The 16,526-nt window shown below is 43.0% G+C and overlaps 1 long non-coding RNA gene across 1 annotated transcript; it reads left to right on the top strand.

Annotated features, from left to right (window-relative positions):
• The first annotated feature begins 1,824 nt into the window (after nucleotides 1-1,824).
• LOC122494726 lies at nucleotides 1,825-13,274 on the top strand. The gene is made up of 2 exons (XR_006300266.1): nucleotides 1,825-3,104; nucleotides 11,429-13,274. It is a non-coding gene; the product is annotated as an uncharacterized LOC122494726 (long non-coding RNA).
• Nucleotides 13,275-16,526: the final 3,252 nt, after the last annotated feature.

The raw sequence follows: 16,526 nt of genomic DNA, 5'->3' as shown, positions 1-16,526 counted from the left end.
GGACCCCCAGCTGGTGTCAGAGAACTGCTTGTGGTGGCAAGTGGGGAAAAAAACCAAAAGGCATTACAATCGGTGTCGATTGGAACATGTAACCCCATTCTAGATTCCTGGGGCCCCATTCCCCCAAGAAAGATCCCTTCTTTCTTTTGACTCTAACAAGACCTTGACAGAATAACCAAGGGTCTGCACAGCACGCTTATAACATTTCCTTTACCTCATGCAGTTTGGAATCACGTGGGGGGCTCCATCCCAGACACTGGGCTTCATTTGGCCCCAGGTGGTGCTGCTCCAATTTTTTATTTTTATTTATTTATTTATTTATTTATTAAAAAAATTTTTTTTTAATTTTTTTAATGTTTATTTATTTTTGAGACAGGGAGAGACAGAGCATGAACGGGGGAGGGTCCAAGAGAGAGGGAGACACAGAATCGGAAGCAGGCTCCAGGCTCTGAGCCATCAGCCCAGAGCTGACGCAGGGCTCGAACTCACGGACCGCGAGATCGTGACCTGAGCCGAAGTCGGACGCTTAACCGACTGAGCCACCCAGGCGCCCCCCAATTTTTTAAAGAAATGGTATTTGTGTGACTGGATGGAGGTGTTAGCTAACAGTGGTGTTAACCATTTTGCAGTATAATTGTATCCAGTCAACACACTGTGCACCTTAAACTTACACAGTATCATGTGCCAGTGATAATCAAGCTGGAAAGAAGAAAGAGTTCTTCAGGTGCTCAGTCCAGATTGGGAACCACAGGGGTAGAGATTCTTCTACCCCAGGAAGAATTTCCTCATTCATTCCTGCACCTCAGAGTCCTTTGGGGTGAGGTGGTGTGGGCAGAGGTTGGGCAGACAAACACATGGGCAGCCGTGAGTGTGAAAAGCTCTGAGATGAGAAAAAGTATAGGATCCTGAGGGACCACAAGCTAATAAATGCTTCCTCCACCCAAGCTGGGAGAGGGGAGGCAGAGTAGGGGTTACCCCAGGGAGGATTTCTGGGAGGAAGTGCAGTGCAATCTAAAGGAAGGGAGAGATCACATGAAAGTGGGCACAAAGGGGATACATCACTCTGTCCATGTTCCATTAACACCGGCTGTGAGGGAGGCTAAGAAGGGTAGCCTTGACTCAGGGTGGCTATGGACCAGCTCCATGTCAGGGTTCTTTCACTGTTGGGAGCAACCAGCAGAACTGACGGTCAGATGCATCTGCTAATAATAACCAAGCAACTGTGGTAATAATATAGCAACTAAGTGCCATTTGCCAAGCACACACTGTGCAGCAGAAGTTAGGCTGAACGTTTGACACCCAGTATGGCCTTGAACCCTTCTGGCCACCCAGAGAGATGCTTTGTCCGGTCTTATAAATGGGGCCTCTCTCTGAGCCTCAGTCCCGCCCCCCCCCCCCCGCCACCATATAGGAGGCACAACTACCTATGTACATTTGTGAGGATTTAAGGAACTCACATCTGATGCTCCCAGCACACAGTAGGAGCTCAGCAGATGGTAGTTGCTTTTCCTAAAGCTATCGAGTGCCATCTAGTGGTTGAGCAGTACGCAGCCATGGTGCCACCCGGTGGCCACATCCCGCAATTGCTCAGCCGGGCTGAGGGGTATTGCTTGCACGCAGGCGTTCTCAAACTCGGCTCCCCGTGCCGGGCAGGCAAATGCTGCAAGTGAGGGGTGCTGGCAGGGTGTGAGACATAGAGAGCGATGGGGATACTTGTGGACGGAATCCATCCCACATCTCCAGCAGAGTGCTGCCATGTGGGGATGCAGACTTACCTAGAATTCCCCTAAACTGATTTTTTTTCACCCCAAGGAACGCCAATTCATGTGGAAAGCGTCTCTATTTTTAGAGATGGGCACTAATAGAAATTGTTTTGCAAACACTGTGTTGGCCAGACACATCCGGAGTCTGACTATAGCCCATGACCCATCATTTTTGTGACATCTAGTTATATGGTCATGTATGACTTTTAAAATAAATCTTAACCTCACCCCCATTTTTGGTGATTGTGGGGGTTAATTTTATGTGTCAAGTTGACTGGATCATGGGCTGCTCAGATACTTGGTTAAAGATGATTTCTGAGGGGCGCTTGACTGGCTCAGCACTGGAGTATGTGACTCTTGGTCTCGGGGTTGTGACTTCAAGCCCCACGTTGGGTGGAGATTACTAAAAATAAACTCTGGAAAAAAAAGAAAAAGGTGATTTCTGTGAGTCTGTGAGGGTGTTTGCGGAAGATGTTACCATTTGAATCAGTAGACTGAGTAAAGCCAAAGACCCTGCCTTCGTGGTTGCCATTACCCAATCCACTGTGGGCCTGAATAAAACAAAAAAGGCTGAGGAAGGGGCAAATTCTGTCTCAGGCTGACCCCTTGGTGTGGAATTTACAACACTGGCTTTCATGGGTCTCCAGCGAGCAGATGGCAAGCTGTAGGTCTTCACAGACCCCATAAACACATGAGCCGATTGGTCCTAAGAAGCACTGTGTGTTGTATGTAAGCAATGAATCACGGGAATCTACTCCCAAAACCAAGAGCACACTGTATGTTAGCCAATTTGACAATAAATTATGTTTTAAAAAAAGAAAAAAAAGAAATCTCTTTATATATATCCTATTGGTCTGTTTCTCCAGAAAATCTTAAGTTGTAGTGGTTTTTTATTAATTGCTTATTATGTGCCCCATGCTTTACCTGCATTATTGTCGTATAATTTTCCCTGCAACTTAAAGGATAGTGATTATTAGCTCAACTTTAAAACCATCAATTTATAATAGGAACCTTTATTTAGCTCTGAGCACATGTTAGAGATTTTGCTAAGTGCAATATATTGATGACTTCATTGAGTTTCTACACCAAGTCCTTAAGGTGGATTCTGTTGTTATCCACATTTTGCAAAGGAGGAGACAGGCACAGAGAGGTTGAATGCCCCCCTCCTTATTTTTAATAGGTGGTGTTTTGACTTTTTTTTAAATTTTATTTTATGTTTGAACATGTAAAATGTCCACATGGTTCAAAAGTCACAATTTTTTTATTTTTTTAAGTAATCCTTCCACCCAACATGGGGCTCTAACTCACAACCCCGAGATCTAGGGTCACGTGCTCCACTGAGTCAGCCAAGCACCCCAGTTGACACTCATTTATACCTTCCTAATTTTACTTAAGAATTCATTCTGGAAATATTCTTTAACAGGTGCCAAGTTTATCCAATCCTTTCTGTGTGTGTGTGTGTGTGTGTGTGTGTGTGTGTGTGTCTACATCCTGGTCAACAGTGATTACAGACTTGTAGTTTTTGGCATTGTCATGAGGAGTACTCCATGGTGGTTTAAATTTATTTTTGATTTCTAATCAAACTTAGCAGCTTTTTACTAATCATTGATGATTCAGGTTTTGCTTCTGTAAATTGCCTGTCTATTTCATTTTTTCATTTTTCATTTTCATTTCTTTTTTTTTTTTTTCAAATAAGTCATTTGTTTTTTTATTGATTTTTGGGGGTATTTTGTATAATCAGGTTACAGTTTCTCTGCAACAAACAGGCTATGTATGATGGGGTCATCCATCCATCCAATCCATCCAATCCATCCATCCCAAGTTAACATATACTCTAATAACGATTTTGGGAATAGAATTTAGTGATTCATCACTTACATATGACGCCCAGTGCTCATCCCAACAAGTGCACTCCTTAATGCCCCTCACCCTTTTAGCCCTTCCCTGCACCCAATACCCTGCCAGCAACCCTCACTTTGCTCTCTTTATTTAAGAGTCTCTTATAGTTTGTTTCCCTCTCTGTTTTTATATTATATTTGCTTCCCTTCCCTTGTGTTCATCTGTTTTGTATCTTAATGTCCTCATATGAGTGAAGTCATATGATATTTGTTTTTCTCTGACTAATTTCGCTTAGCATAATACCCTCTAGTTCCAACCATGTAGTTGAAAATGGCAGGATTTCATTCTTTTTGATCGCCGAGCAGTATTCCATTATATATATACATATATACACACATCTATACATACATACCACAGCTTCTTTATCCACTCATTAGTCAATGGATATTTGGGCTCTTTCTATACTTTGGCTATTGTCAATAGTGCTGCTATAAACATTAGGGTGCATGTGCCCCTTCGAATCAGCACTCTTGTATCCCTTGGGTAAATACCTAGTAGTGCAATTGCTGGGTCATAGGGTAGTTCTAGTATTAATTTTTTGAGGAACCTTCATTCCAGAGTGGCTGTGCCAGCTTGCATTCCCACCAGCAATGCAAAAGAGATCCTCTTTGTCCGCATCCTCGCCAACATCTGTTTTGCCTGAGTTGTTAATATTAGCCATTCTGACAGGTGTGAGGTGGTATCTCATTGTGGTTTTGATTTGCATTTCCCTCATGAAGAGTGATGGTGAGCATTTTTTCATGTGTCTGTTAGCCATTTGGATGTCTTCTTTGGAAAAGTGTCTATTCATGTCTTTTGCCGATTTCTTCACTGGATTATTTGTTTTTTGGGTGTTGAGTTTGATAAGTTCTTTATAGATTTTGAATATTGACTCTTTATCTGAAATGTCGTTTGCAAATATCTTCTCCCATTCTGTCGGTTGCCTTTTAGTTTTGCCGATTGTTTCCTTCGCTGTGCAGAAGCTTTTTATTTTAATGAGGTCCCAGTAGTTCATTTTTGCTTTTGTTTCCCTTGCCTCCGGAGACATGTCAAGTAATAAGTTGTTGCGGCCGAGGTCAAAGAGGTTGTTGCTTGTTTTCTCCTTTAGAATTTTGATGGCTTCCTGTTTTACATTTAGGTCTTTCATCCATTTTGAGCTTATTTTTGTGTATGGTGTAAGAAAGTGGCCCAGGTTAATTTTTTCTGCATGTCGCTGTCCAGTTTTCCCAGCACCACTTGCTGAAGAGACTGTCTTTATTCCATTGGATATTCTTTCCTGCTTTGTCAAAGATTAGTTGGTCATACGTTAATGGATCCATTTCTGGGTTCTCTATTCTGTTCCATTGATCTAAGTATCTGTTTTTGTGCCAGTGCCGTATTATCTTGATGATTACAGCTTTGTAATGCAGCTTGAAGTCTGGAATTTTCTCTTAATTTTTTTTTTAATTTTTTTTTCAACGTTTACTTATTTTTGGGACAGAGAGAGACAGAGCATGAACGGGGGAGGGGCAGAGAGAGAGGGAGACACAGAATCGGAAACAGGCTCCAGGCTCTGAGCCATCAGCCCAGAGCCTGACGCGGGGCTCGAACTCACGGACCGCAAGATCGTGACCTGGCTGAAGTCGGATGCTTAACTGACTGCGCCACCCAGGCGCCCCTTCCATGTACTTTTTAATTTCCTCTTTAATTTCTTGGTTAACCCATTCATTCTTTAGTAGGACGTTCTTTAATCTCCAAGTATTCATGGTCTTTCCAGTTTTTTTCTTGTGGTTGATTTCGAGTTTCATAGCATTGTGGTCTGAAAATGTGGATGATATGATCTTGATACTTTTGTACTTGTTGAGAGCTTATTTGTGACCTACTATCTGATCTCTTCTGGAGAATGTTCCATGTGCACTTGAGAAGAATGTGTATTCTGCTGCTTTAGGATGAAATGTTCTGAATATATCTGTTCAGTCCATCTGGTCCAGTGTGTCATTCAAAGCCATTGTTTCCTTGTTGATTTTCTGCTTAGATGATATGTCCATTGTTGTAAGTGGGGTGTTGAAGTCCTCTACTATTGTATTATTATCAATGAGTTTCTTTATGTTTGTGGCTAATTGATTTACATATTTGGGTCCTATCACATTGGGGGCATAAATATTTATAATTCTTAGATCTTCTTGGTGGATAGACCCCTTAATTACAATATAATCCCCTTATTCATCTCTTGTTGCAGTCTTTGTTTTAAAATCTAGTCTGTCTGATATAAGTATGGCTACTCCAGCTTTCTTTTGATGACCATTAGAATAATAGATAGATCTCCATACCGTTACTTTCAATCTGCCGGTTTCTTTAGGTCTAAAATGAGTGTCTTATAAGCAGCATATAGATGGGTCTTGTTTTCACAATGGGTCATTGTGATACCTATGACTTTTGATTGGAGTGTTTATTCCATTCACGTTTAGAGTGAGTACTGAAAGATATGAATTTAGTGCCATTGTGTTGCCTGTTGAGTTGGTGTTTCTGGCAGTGTTCTCTGGTCCTTTCTAGTCTTTGTTGCTTTGTTTTTTGTTTTGTTTTGTTTTGTCTTTTCTCCACTCAAGGGTTCCCCTTAGAATTTATTGCAGAGCTGGTTTAGTGGTCATGAACTCCCTTTAGTTTTTGTCTGGGAAACTCTTTATCCCTCCTTCTATCCTGAATGACAGCCTTGCTGGATAAAGGATTCTTGGCTGCACTTTTTCCAATTCAACACATTGAATATATCCTGCCATTCCTTTCTGGCCTGCCAGTTTTCTGTGGATAGGTCTGCTATGAACCTTGATCTGCTTCCCTTAGAGGTTAAGGACTTTTCTCCTGTGCAGCTTTCATTTTTTCCTTGTCTGTGTATTTTGTGAATTTGACTATAATATGCCTTGGTGATGGTTGGTTTTGTGGAATCTAATGGGAGTTCTCTGTGCTTCTTGAATTTTGATGTCTCTGTCCTTCCCCAGATTAGGAAAGTTTTCTGCTATAATTTGCTCACATAAATTTTCTGCCCCCTTTTCTCTCTTTTTGTCTTCTGGAACTTCTATAATTTGGATGTTATTCCTTTTTAATAAGTGACTGAGTTCTCTAAGTCTTGTATTATGATCTTTTGCCTTTGTTTCCCTCTTTTTTCTGCTTCATTATTTTCCATAATTTTATCTCCTAAATCACTGATTTTATGATCTACTTCATCCATCCTTGCTGTCGTGATTGCATCTTGGTTATAGCATTTTGAATTTTGTCCTGACTAGATTTTATTTCTTTTCTCTCCGCAGAAAGGGATTCTATGCTTTTTCAACCCCAGTTAGTATTGTTATTATTGTGGTTTTAAATTCTAGTTCAGACATCTTGCTCATATCTGTGTTGATTAAGTCCCTGGCTGTCATTTCTTCCTGTTCTTTCTTTGGGGTGAATTCCTTCATATTGTCATTTTGTTAATTATTTTTTTACATTTTATTTATTTTTGAGAGAGAGAGACAGAACACAAGTGGAGGCGGGGCAGAGAGAGAGGGAGACACAGAATCCAAAGTAGGCTCCAGGCTCTGAGCTGTCAGCACAGAGCCCAATGCGGGGGCTCAAACCCACAGACTGAGATCATGACCTGAGCCGAAGTTGGATGCCCAGCCAACTGAGCCACCCAGGTGTCCCTTGTCATTTTGAAGAAAGAAAAAAATATTAATAAGATAAATTAAAAAAATTAAAAACAAAACAAAAAATTGAATAAAGGAAGCTAGATCTTAGGTGTGTTTTGAAAGAAGCTCAATAGGATAGAGGAAAAAGGGAAAGAGAAGAAAAAAAGTTAAGTAAATTTTTAAAATTAAAAAAATTTATATAAGAAAATAGAATAAAATGAAGAAAATGAAATAGAATAAAAAATTTGAAAAATAAAAAATAATGTAAGAAAAACAAAAATAAAAATTTATCTTTCTGTATCCAAGAATGAGGAAGAAAAAAAGAAAGGGGAGAAAAAAGAAAAAGGAAAAAAATAATGTAAGCAAAAACAAGCAAAGAAAACGAATAAACGAGCCAGCAAACAGAATGAAACTTGAATGACGTTACATCCAGTTTCCCCTAGGACTGAAACTATGAAGGGTTCTGTAGTCCATACTCTAAGTGGGTGGAATGACTTTGGTGGTCTTCTAGGGGATGTGCTTGGACGGTGCAGTTGGGTGGGGGGTGGGGGGGTGGGGGTTGGTGTAATTGCCCCATTTTCCACTAGGTGGCGCTGCTTAGCTTACTGGGGTGGATCAATGTGATGCACATGCGGCCGGGGGGAGGGAGAAGTGGAAATGACTTCACCCAACTCCCTAGTCTCCAGCACAGGAACTTGGTTCATTCACCACCCCATGATCAAGCACCCTACCTTTGTCTCAGGCCTCCGTTCACTTCCTGCCTCTACCCTGTCAGTGTCCAAGCTCTGCCTGCTAGGTGGCACCTCCCTCCAGAGTTTTATCTTAGATGGGGTTGTGTTTGAAAACCCCCACAGACCCCTGTGACTTGGACCCGTGCCAGCCCTCTGGGGGAGGGTCTTACAGATCAATGGCCAGATGCCAGCTTGCCCCAGAAAATGTTCATGCAATCACATAGCAGCAGAGGTTCAGAGATTAAGTCAAATCATAACACACAGCTGGCACCAGTTGTCACTGCACTCTGGTGTCTTTGTCCCAATACCAACAAATGCGGCTGCTCTCCAGGGTCCTCTGGGACCTTTGCCTGTGATGAGGCCAGGCTGTATGGCTTCTACCAAATGCACTACAAGTAGGGGAACCATTTCTCCCTGCGTGGCACACAGATCCCTCAGACCCCACTGCCTGCTCCTGGCGATTTGTCCTATTTCCTTGCCAGAGCACTGCCAGGCACTGAAATCTGGAACTTCAGACTCTGTGCTCCACTGTTTATAGAATGCTGGTGGCATCGAAACCCTCTCCTTTCTTCTCCTCAATGGTTTTGGGGAACAGATTTCTTGTTCAGTCCCCTCTGAGTGTTTTCACTCTTTTCTGTCTCTTTCTCTCCAGCTGCTTTCAGGGGAGTGCTTTTCTTGCACAATCCCCAGTGCGCCACACTCTCCCCTTTCTCTTCCTCTGTCTTCTCTCTGCAAAAACAGTTTCCTACCCTCCACGGCTTTTCTTTCCCCCATTTCACCTCTCTGTACCTCGGAGGGCCAAGTTCTGTGCCTCAGGTTATGCAGATTGTTGTGTTAATCCCAAGATCAGTTTCCTAGGTGTTCAAAATGGCTTGGTGCTGATCTAGCTGCATTTCAGGGACAAGACAAGCTCAGGGCCTCCATCCTGCTCCACCATCTTAACCCGATCCTGATGGGGTCCTTTTGTTTCTGGTTTCTTGGGCCTTTTCTTTAAAGACCAAAGGGTGTTCCTTTGGATGAGGGAGGATCACACAGCACTTGGGGACAAAGATACAGCCAAGTGGCCTGGCGCTGGAGGCCACGATGGAGAAGATCCCCACAGCCAGAGTGGCCTTGCCCTGGGCGCCGTGGCGACTTGGGAGGAGGGCCACCCAGACACTGCTGGACACCAGCATACTGAAGGTGAGGAACTTGACTTCACCGAAGGTGTCAGGCAGGTTTCTTACCCAGAAAGCAACAGCAGGGGTCCCAGGATCAAGAAGCCTAGGTAACAGGGCAGAAGGTGGACACAGTAGGAGGCGGCATCAGAGCCCTCATTACACTGGATGGTGATGTGGCCGAGTGAGGACTGAGGGTCCTTGTCCAGGAAGGGGGGAGACATCCCCAGGCAGACCCCAAGAGGACCCCTTGAACGAGGAGCAGAGGAGTGAGCTGTGCAAGGACCCGCTCACCTCTGGACCCTGCTTGTTGACCATGACTACAGTGATGGTCTTGACTGACATGGGGGACAGGGCCACCGTGAACCCAGCTGCAGATGTGGTCTGTCGGATGGATGAGGCAGGTGGCAGCAGTGGGGCAGCCGAGGAAGAGCAAGGGGCAGAGGAAGCAGAGCATGGGGGAGACAGGAGGGCATTGCTGAGGGTCCGCTTGTTGGCTTTGACCAGGGGGGTTTCAATGCCTCACAAACACCACCAGGGTCAGAACGGAGATGGCAGTTAAGGACAGTGTGAGACATGCTAGAGTCAGGCCAGGAAAGTCTCTGTTTTGGGAAGGCAGTGGTCCCCCTTTCTTATTTGGATAATGACCCTCGGGCAGAGCCTGCACTGTTTGTGTCTGGAAGGAACAAAAAGATTGTCACTCTCTCCAAGACGGGGCATTGCACATTTGATACGATGCGGATAGCCAGCCCTCTCACCCCCACCACCCAGGTTTGATGGTTTTTCTCTTTTGTAGACTGTTCTTTTTATTCTTTTGTAGAGAGAAAGAGAAAGCGCAAGCGGGAGCCTGCTTAAGAGTCTCTCTCTGTCTAGGGGCGCCTGGGTGGCTCATTTCGTTAAGCTCAGGTCATGATCTCATGGTCCGTGAGTTCAACCCCCGTGTGGGGCTCTGAGCTGACTAGCTCAGAGCCTGGAGTCTGCTTCGGATTCTGTGTCTCCCCCCTCTCTGCCCCTACCCCACTCATGCTCTGCCTCTGTCTCTCAATAATAAATAAACGTTAAAAAATTTTTAAAAATAAATAAACATTAAATAATTTTTAAAAAGATTCTGTCTCCCTCTGCCCCTCCCCGACTTGCACGCATGCTGCCCCTCTCTCTCAAATAATGCTTTTTAATATTTAGTTTTATGGATTATTCTTTTTTAAATTTATAATAAAATTGACATTTCTTTGCATCAAGAAGGATGCAGGGTACAACAGTTAGGGAGGAGTGAAAGAAAACATGGATACCAGGGAGAGCATGTAATAAAACCTCTTGAATGCTTGGACACCAATGTAATAGATCCCCTAGATTTCCCAGTACCCTTTGTCTTTTCTCTTTTGTTCAAAGGGTGTCATTTGCAGCAGGACATGCTGTGGTGGTTAAATATCTCATCTCTGAGTTAAAATTCAAATCCCACTAATAACCCTTCTGAGAAAGCTGCTCAATTGGAACGTGCTTCCGTTTCTATGACAACCACCCACACCACTGTGCCTTCGTCCCACGTTTTACCATGCTGGATGGACATACTTTAAAATCAACAATGTATCTCCATTCTTGGTTGGCTTGCCCCATTTATCTGGCACTGAACACAGCTAGGTTAAATAGGAAGAGAGAATATCCTTCCATAGCATTTGTTGAAATACGTTACATCACTGAGTAATTCAGAAGGCCAGACAGTCGTTTCTGGTGTCTACTTGTACATCTTGCTTTTTAAAAGCTGTGTTTAAATCCAACCTGAAGCATTGAAACACCATAGGTACAGACCTCTATCTTTTTTTTTTTAATTTTTTAATTATTTATTTTTTTAATGTTTATTTTTGAGAGAGACAGAGAGACAGAGACAAGTGGGGGAGGGGAAGAGAGAGAGGGAGACACAGAATCCAAAGCAGGCTCCAAGCTCTGAGCTGTCAGCACAGAGCCCCATGCGGGGCTTGAACCCATGAACTGTGAGATCATGACCTGAGCTGAAGTCGGATGCTTAACCGACTGAGCCTCCCAGGCGCCCCTTTATTTTTTCATTTTTATTTTCAACATTTTTTTAACTTTATTTTTGAGAGAGAGAGAGCACGTGAGCACATGTGCACAAGCAGGGGAGAGGCAGAGAGAGAGGGACAGAAGATCCAAAGCAGACTCTGCACTGAGAGCAACAAGCCCCATGTGGGGCTTGAACTCATGAACTGCGAGATCATGACCTGAGCCAAAGTTGGACTCTCAACCAGCTGAGCCACCCAGGCGCCCCAGACAGACCTCTGACTGACAGTCAGCCACACATAAAAGAATGGAAAGTCCAATAAGGCTTTCTTCTGAGAATACTCCGTGCACTATTTCTATTCTCCTCTCCTGGCTGGTACAGGGGGCTGGGACTCACGGCTTCTGAAATCCCCAGGCAAGAATGAAGGCACAATTCCTCGCTACCACAGATTCCTCAAAATGAGAATTTCTTAGAAAAATTCCAGGAGAATCAGAGTTCCTTCTTAAGTGGATGCTACTATTGTGGTTGTTTTTGTTATGGTAGCGATGTATAAATAATGTCTCTGAGACAAGATTTGACTGTCATCTGAGAATCTGAAAGGTTGGTTTGGTACATGATGACCACAGGGTATGAGACCTTAATACAATTTCTGATATTTTACTATGTGATAAGAAAACTGCCAATGATAGCAGGAAATTGAAGAAGAAGAGGAGAAGGATGAAGAAGAGGAGGAGGGTAAGAGTCAAGACAGTAATACCACGTTAGGACTTAGTCTGTTTTCACCCTTCACATCTATTCCTCAGTCCTTCCCCCAACTTACAAGGAGAAGACTATGGTTTTCTTTATTTTGTAGTTTAGGATAAGGAGGCTCAAAAAGAATTTGACTTTGTATAAATAAGTAAGTCCATGATGCTTGTAATAGGGATGTAATTAAGCATAATGATGGGGGTTTCAGGACTACTCACCTGAGGAATTTTGTAAAGCCCCAGATGTCTTGCCATGGGACTAGAAAGAGCTGAACTTGTTGTTCCAACCACTGCAGCCAGAGGGGGGCTGCCCCAACACCTGTAGTTAGGAGTGCAGCCCTTGTAACCTGAGTGCAGATTCACTACCTTTTGAAGGGCCAGGGACACCTGGAGTCCCAAAGGGGGACACCTGGAGTCCCAAAGGGAGACACCCAGGGTGAGGTTGGGAAGCAGATTGGCATCTCTGTTGATCTCCTCAATGGCCAGCGCAAAGCATCCAGCCCCTTCAAAGGTTGTCTCCAAAAATCTGAACAGGAACATCAAGAACTAGTCAGGAATCCATTAGAATAATAAATTCAGTATAGTTGCAGGATGCAAAATCAATATACAAAAATCAGTTATTTCTATATGCTAATACTGAACTATCAAAAAGAGAAGTTAAGAAAACCATCCTATTTACAATAGCATCAAAAAGAATAATATATCTAGGAATAAATTTCACCAAGGAGATGAAAGGCCTGTATGCGGAAAACTATAAGACACTGATATAAGACATTGAAGACAGGGACCCCTGGCCAGCTCAGTCAGTGGAGCATGTGACTCTTGATCTTGGGGTTGTAAGTTCAAACCCCACGTTGGGTGTAGAGATTGCTTAAAAATAAAATCTTTAAAAAAAAGATACAATTTTATTCTTGGGAATTTCTAGTGCTTTCTGTGTCTTTCAATAGTATTGTTAATACCTTGGTTCTCAATGATGATATAACCTTTTGTATTTTTATTTTTATTTTATTTTTTACTCCATAGATTTTTTCTTAAACTTTTATGCTTACTTGGAATCTAATTATGGTTTCCTTTTCACCTTATTGGTCTGATGAGTCTTGGATCCATCTTGGATCCATCCAACTAGCATCCATTATATATTTGTGTATTACCCATAAAGATAAATAGCATAGTTGGGAGAACTGACCCTCCACTTTCTTTTGTTCTGATAGCTAAATAAGTGGTCATCTAGCTGTCCAGTGGCCATTTAGCCTTTTGTAAAACTTGCTACTATTCACCTGTGGTTTTTAGTACCCTCTACTTCTCTCTTACCTATAAAAATTCACGGAACATCAGAGTGGATAAATCCACACATACAGCGTACTTACTACAACATTCACACACAGTCCATTGTCCACTCCTGTTTGATTGTACAGTTCTACTCACAGCACAACTTTGCTATCGTTGTGCTGTGAGTGGGACACAACATAACAAAGGTTGCAAGTAACCTTCCTTCATTTTAGGAACTGTCTGAAAGGTCCATCTCTTTGACAGAAATCATTATACAACAGTTTAGAGGTCAAGAGTCTTTGAACTCCTTACCTCAGATGACTGACTTTGTCATCACTTTGTCTCTTCATTCCAAAATCATTGTATCATGCACGATTCCTACTCAATCCTTAGGAAAACTCTGCATTGAAAGTTCCACTTAAACCACCTTCAAATCACAAAAGAAAAGGTCCCAACTTGCCCCCTTCACGCAGAGGCTAGGAGACATCATTGAGGAAGTGCTCTGTCATGCTGGGATTGGAGGGAGCTTGGCTTTATCTCATGGACGGGTCGTCTTGCTGATATCTGGGGATGCTATTTGACAGATGTGAGGAGGGTGAACATACATGCAGGTAGGTTGGAGCAGGATTAGTAAACTAGAGAACAGGAAAATAAAAGCATGCTCCTGCTTAATCAGCAAGCATTCAGAGACACAGTGTGATTGGTCTTCTTCCATTATGTCCAAAATGTCATTTAGAACAACTCTATTTGGTGGAATCAGAACACTAACAAAAGAGTAAAGTAGTGTTTACTGGTCCTATTCCTTTAGGATCATAGGAGATTATTCATTATATTTTAGGGCAGCTTTTCAAAACCCAATAGACATTTTAATTAATTAATTTATATATTTATATTTATTATTTTATTTTAGAGAGAGAGTGTGTGAGTGAGGGTGAACGGCAGAGGGAGAGAGAGAGAATCTTAAGCAGTCTCCGTGCTCAGCATGGAGCCCAACACGGAGCTCGATCCCATGACCCTGGGATCATGACCTGAACCAAAATCAAGAGTGGAACGCTCAACTGATTGACCCACCCAGGTGTCCCTGGACATTTTTAAATTCAATAAAGGCAGTCCAGAGGCTGAGTTGAGTTTCTGATAGCCTCAGATATCTAGAGAAAGAATTGGAATCCAGGTCCCAGACAAGGAGGGAGCTGGAGTCACCTTTTTTGGTCCCCAGGAGCCAGGGAAACCAGAAGAGGACAGACTTTTGCAGTCACTTCCTCCATCCCTCAAATTAGTGACGAGGCCTCAGGCTGTCAGAATCTCAGGTACAGACTTTTTCAAAGATGATTATCATTGCCTTTTGTGATATTTACAAGTAATTTCGCAACACTGAGAAAATGTTTATTATTCATTGTGACATAGAGATCATGAACTGTAGTACTGTAAAGCTCATTTGTTGGATGATTATATAAATTTGTATTTCTCAGGCACCTGGGTGGCTCAGTCAGTTAAGTGTCTGTCTCTTGATTTTGGCTCAGGTCATAATCTCAAGGTTTGTAAATTCAAGCCCTGCATCAGGCTTTGTGCTGACAGCACAGAGCCTGCTTGGGATTCTCTTCTTTCTTTCTGCCCTTCCCCTGCTCGTGCACTCTCTCTCAAAATAAATAAATAAATTTAAAAAATTGTTTTGTATTTCTCAGAGGAGTATACTCTTGTAGACACAACGCAAAGTCACATTGTCCCAATTACTCAGCAAGAACATCTTAAAAAAAATTTTTTTTTTAATGTTTATTTATTTTTGAGAGAGACAGAGACAGAGACAGAGTGCAAACAGGAGGGGCAGAGAGAGGGGAAGACACAGAATCTGAATAGGCTCCAGGCTCTGAGCTGTCAGCACAGAGCCCAACGCGGGGCTCAAATCCACAAAGCGTGAGATCATGACCTGAGCCGAAGTCAGATGCTTAACCAACTGAGCCACCCAGGCACCCCAGGGCAAGAATGTCTTTGAGGAAGACAATGATATGACAAAACCGAGCAAGGAAATGGGGTGTTTCCATGGGTAGAGGACTGCTCTGAGGACCAGGCACAGGGACAGGCACTACACACATTATGTCATTTCTCCTTAATCTTTATAACCAATACTGTATGATCTCATATGAGAGTGAACCAAACAGAAACAAGCAATGAGACTGTTTCGCCCAATGTCACATCACTGGAGGGTGGGGGTGTTGAGGAAAGCATTCCTCATGACTCTGATGCATCACAAAGGGTTTCAGAGGGCTAAGGGCTTGTTACAGGGGCTGGCTCAGTGGGAGGAGGGTCCCACTCTTGAGCTCAGGGTCATGAGTTCGAGCCCCATGTTGGGTATAGAGATTACTTAAATAAAACTTAAAAAAAAAAAAAAAAAAAGGTTTATCACAGGCCTAGCACAGGAATTACCATGGAGGATCCTTAACTGACTTTACAAATGAGGTGTGCCCACTCTAAAATCCCCTTCTGCCCACCTCTGTGAAGTCCCACAATCCCCCAGGTCACCTTCTCTCTGGAATCTCATACATTGATTTTTCAAAATCTTCCCATGTTGATGCATTGTCAACAATTGTCTGTAGGGCAGAGCATGACAGCACTTTCCAGCATTAAGGCTATGAGCTCGTTTAGTCTTTAAAACTTAATGTGTATTAACTTGTTTACCTTATCCCAACCCAGTGAGGAAGATGTTATCATTACCCATAGTTTGTGAACGAAAAATCACAGGCAGGGGCGCCTGGGTGGCTCAGTCAGTTAAGCGTCCGACTTCAGCTCAGGTCACAATCTCGCAGTCCGTGAGTTCGAGCCCTGCGTCGGGCTCTGGGCTGATGGCTCAGAGCCTGGAGCCTGCTTCCGATTCTGTGTCTCCCTCTCTCTCTGCCCCTCCCCCGTTCATGCTGTGTCTCTCTCTGTCTCAAAAATAAATAAACGTTTTAAAAAAAAATTTTTTTTAAATAAAAAAAAAGAAAAAAAGAAAAGAAAAATCACAGGCATTGTCCTTACTAATTGCTAGAGCCACTATATCAACAAGTCAGACGTGGGATTTGAATGCAGTCTACAGACAAAGCCTGTGTTCCTGACCAATGTGCTACCGCCTGACCCCTAACAGGTAAGCCTTGGTCCCTTACACAGACCCTAGCATGTAGACAGTCACCAAAAAAGTGTTGAGTGAATATATAAGCACAGATTGGCCCCAATCCCAGTAGACAATTTGGGATGACAGCAGATGTGATTTCCCATTGCAAACACAGGCAGGCTCCTCCGTTCCCCTTCATCATAGTGTGTGGGGTGCACCTCTAGAGAACCCAAACTACTCCTAGC

The sequence above is a fragment of the Prionailurus bengalensis genome, chromosome E2 (assembly GCF_016509475.1).
Source record: "Prionailurus bengalensis isolate Pbe53 chromosome E2, Fcat_Pben_1.1_paternal_pri, whole genome shotgun sequence".
NCBI classification, from domain to species: Eukaryota; Metazoa; Chordata; class Mammalia; order Carnivora; family Felidae; genus Prionailurus; species Prionailurus bengalensis.
This window is presented reverse-complemented; position numbering and strand designations above follow the sequence as displayed.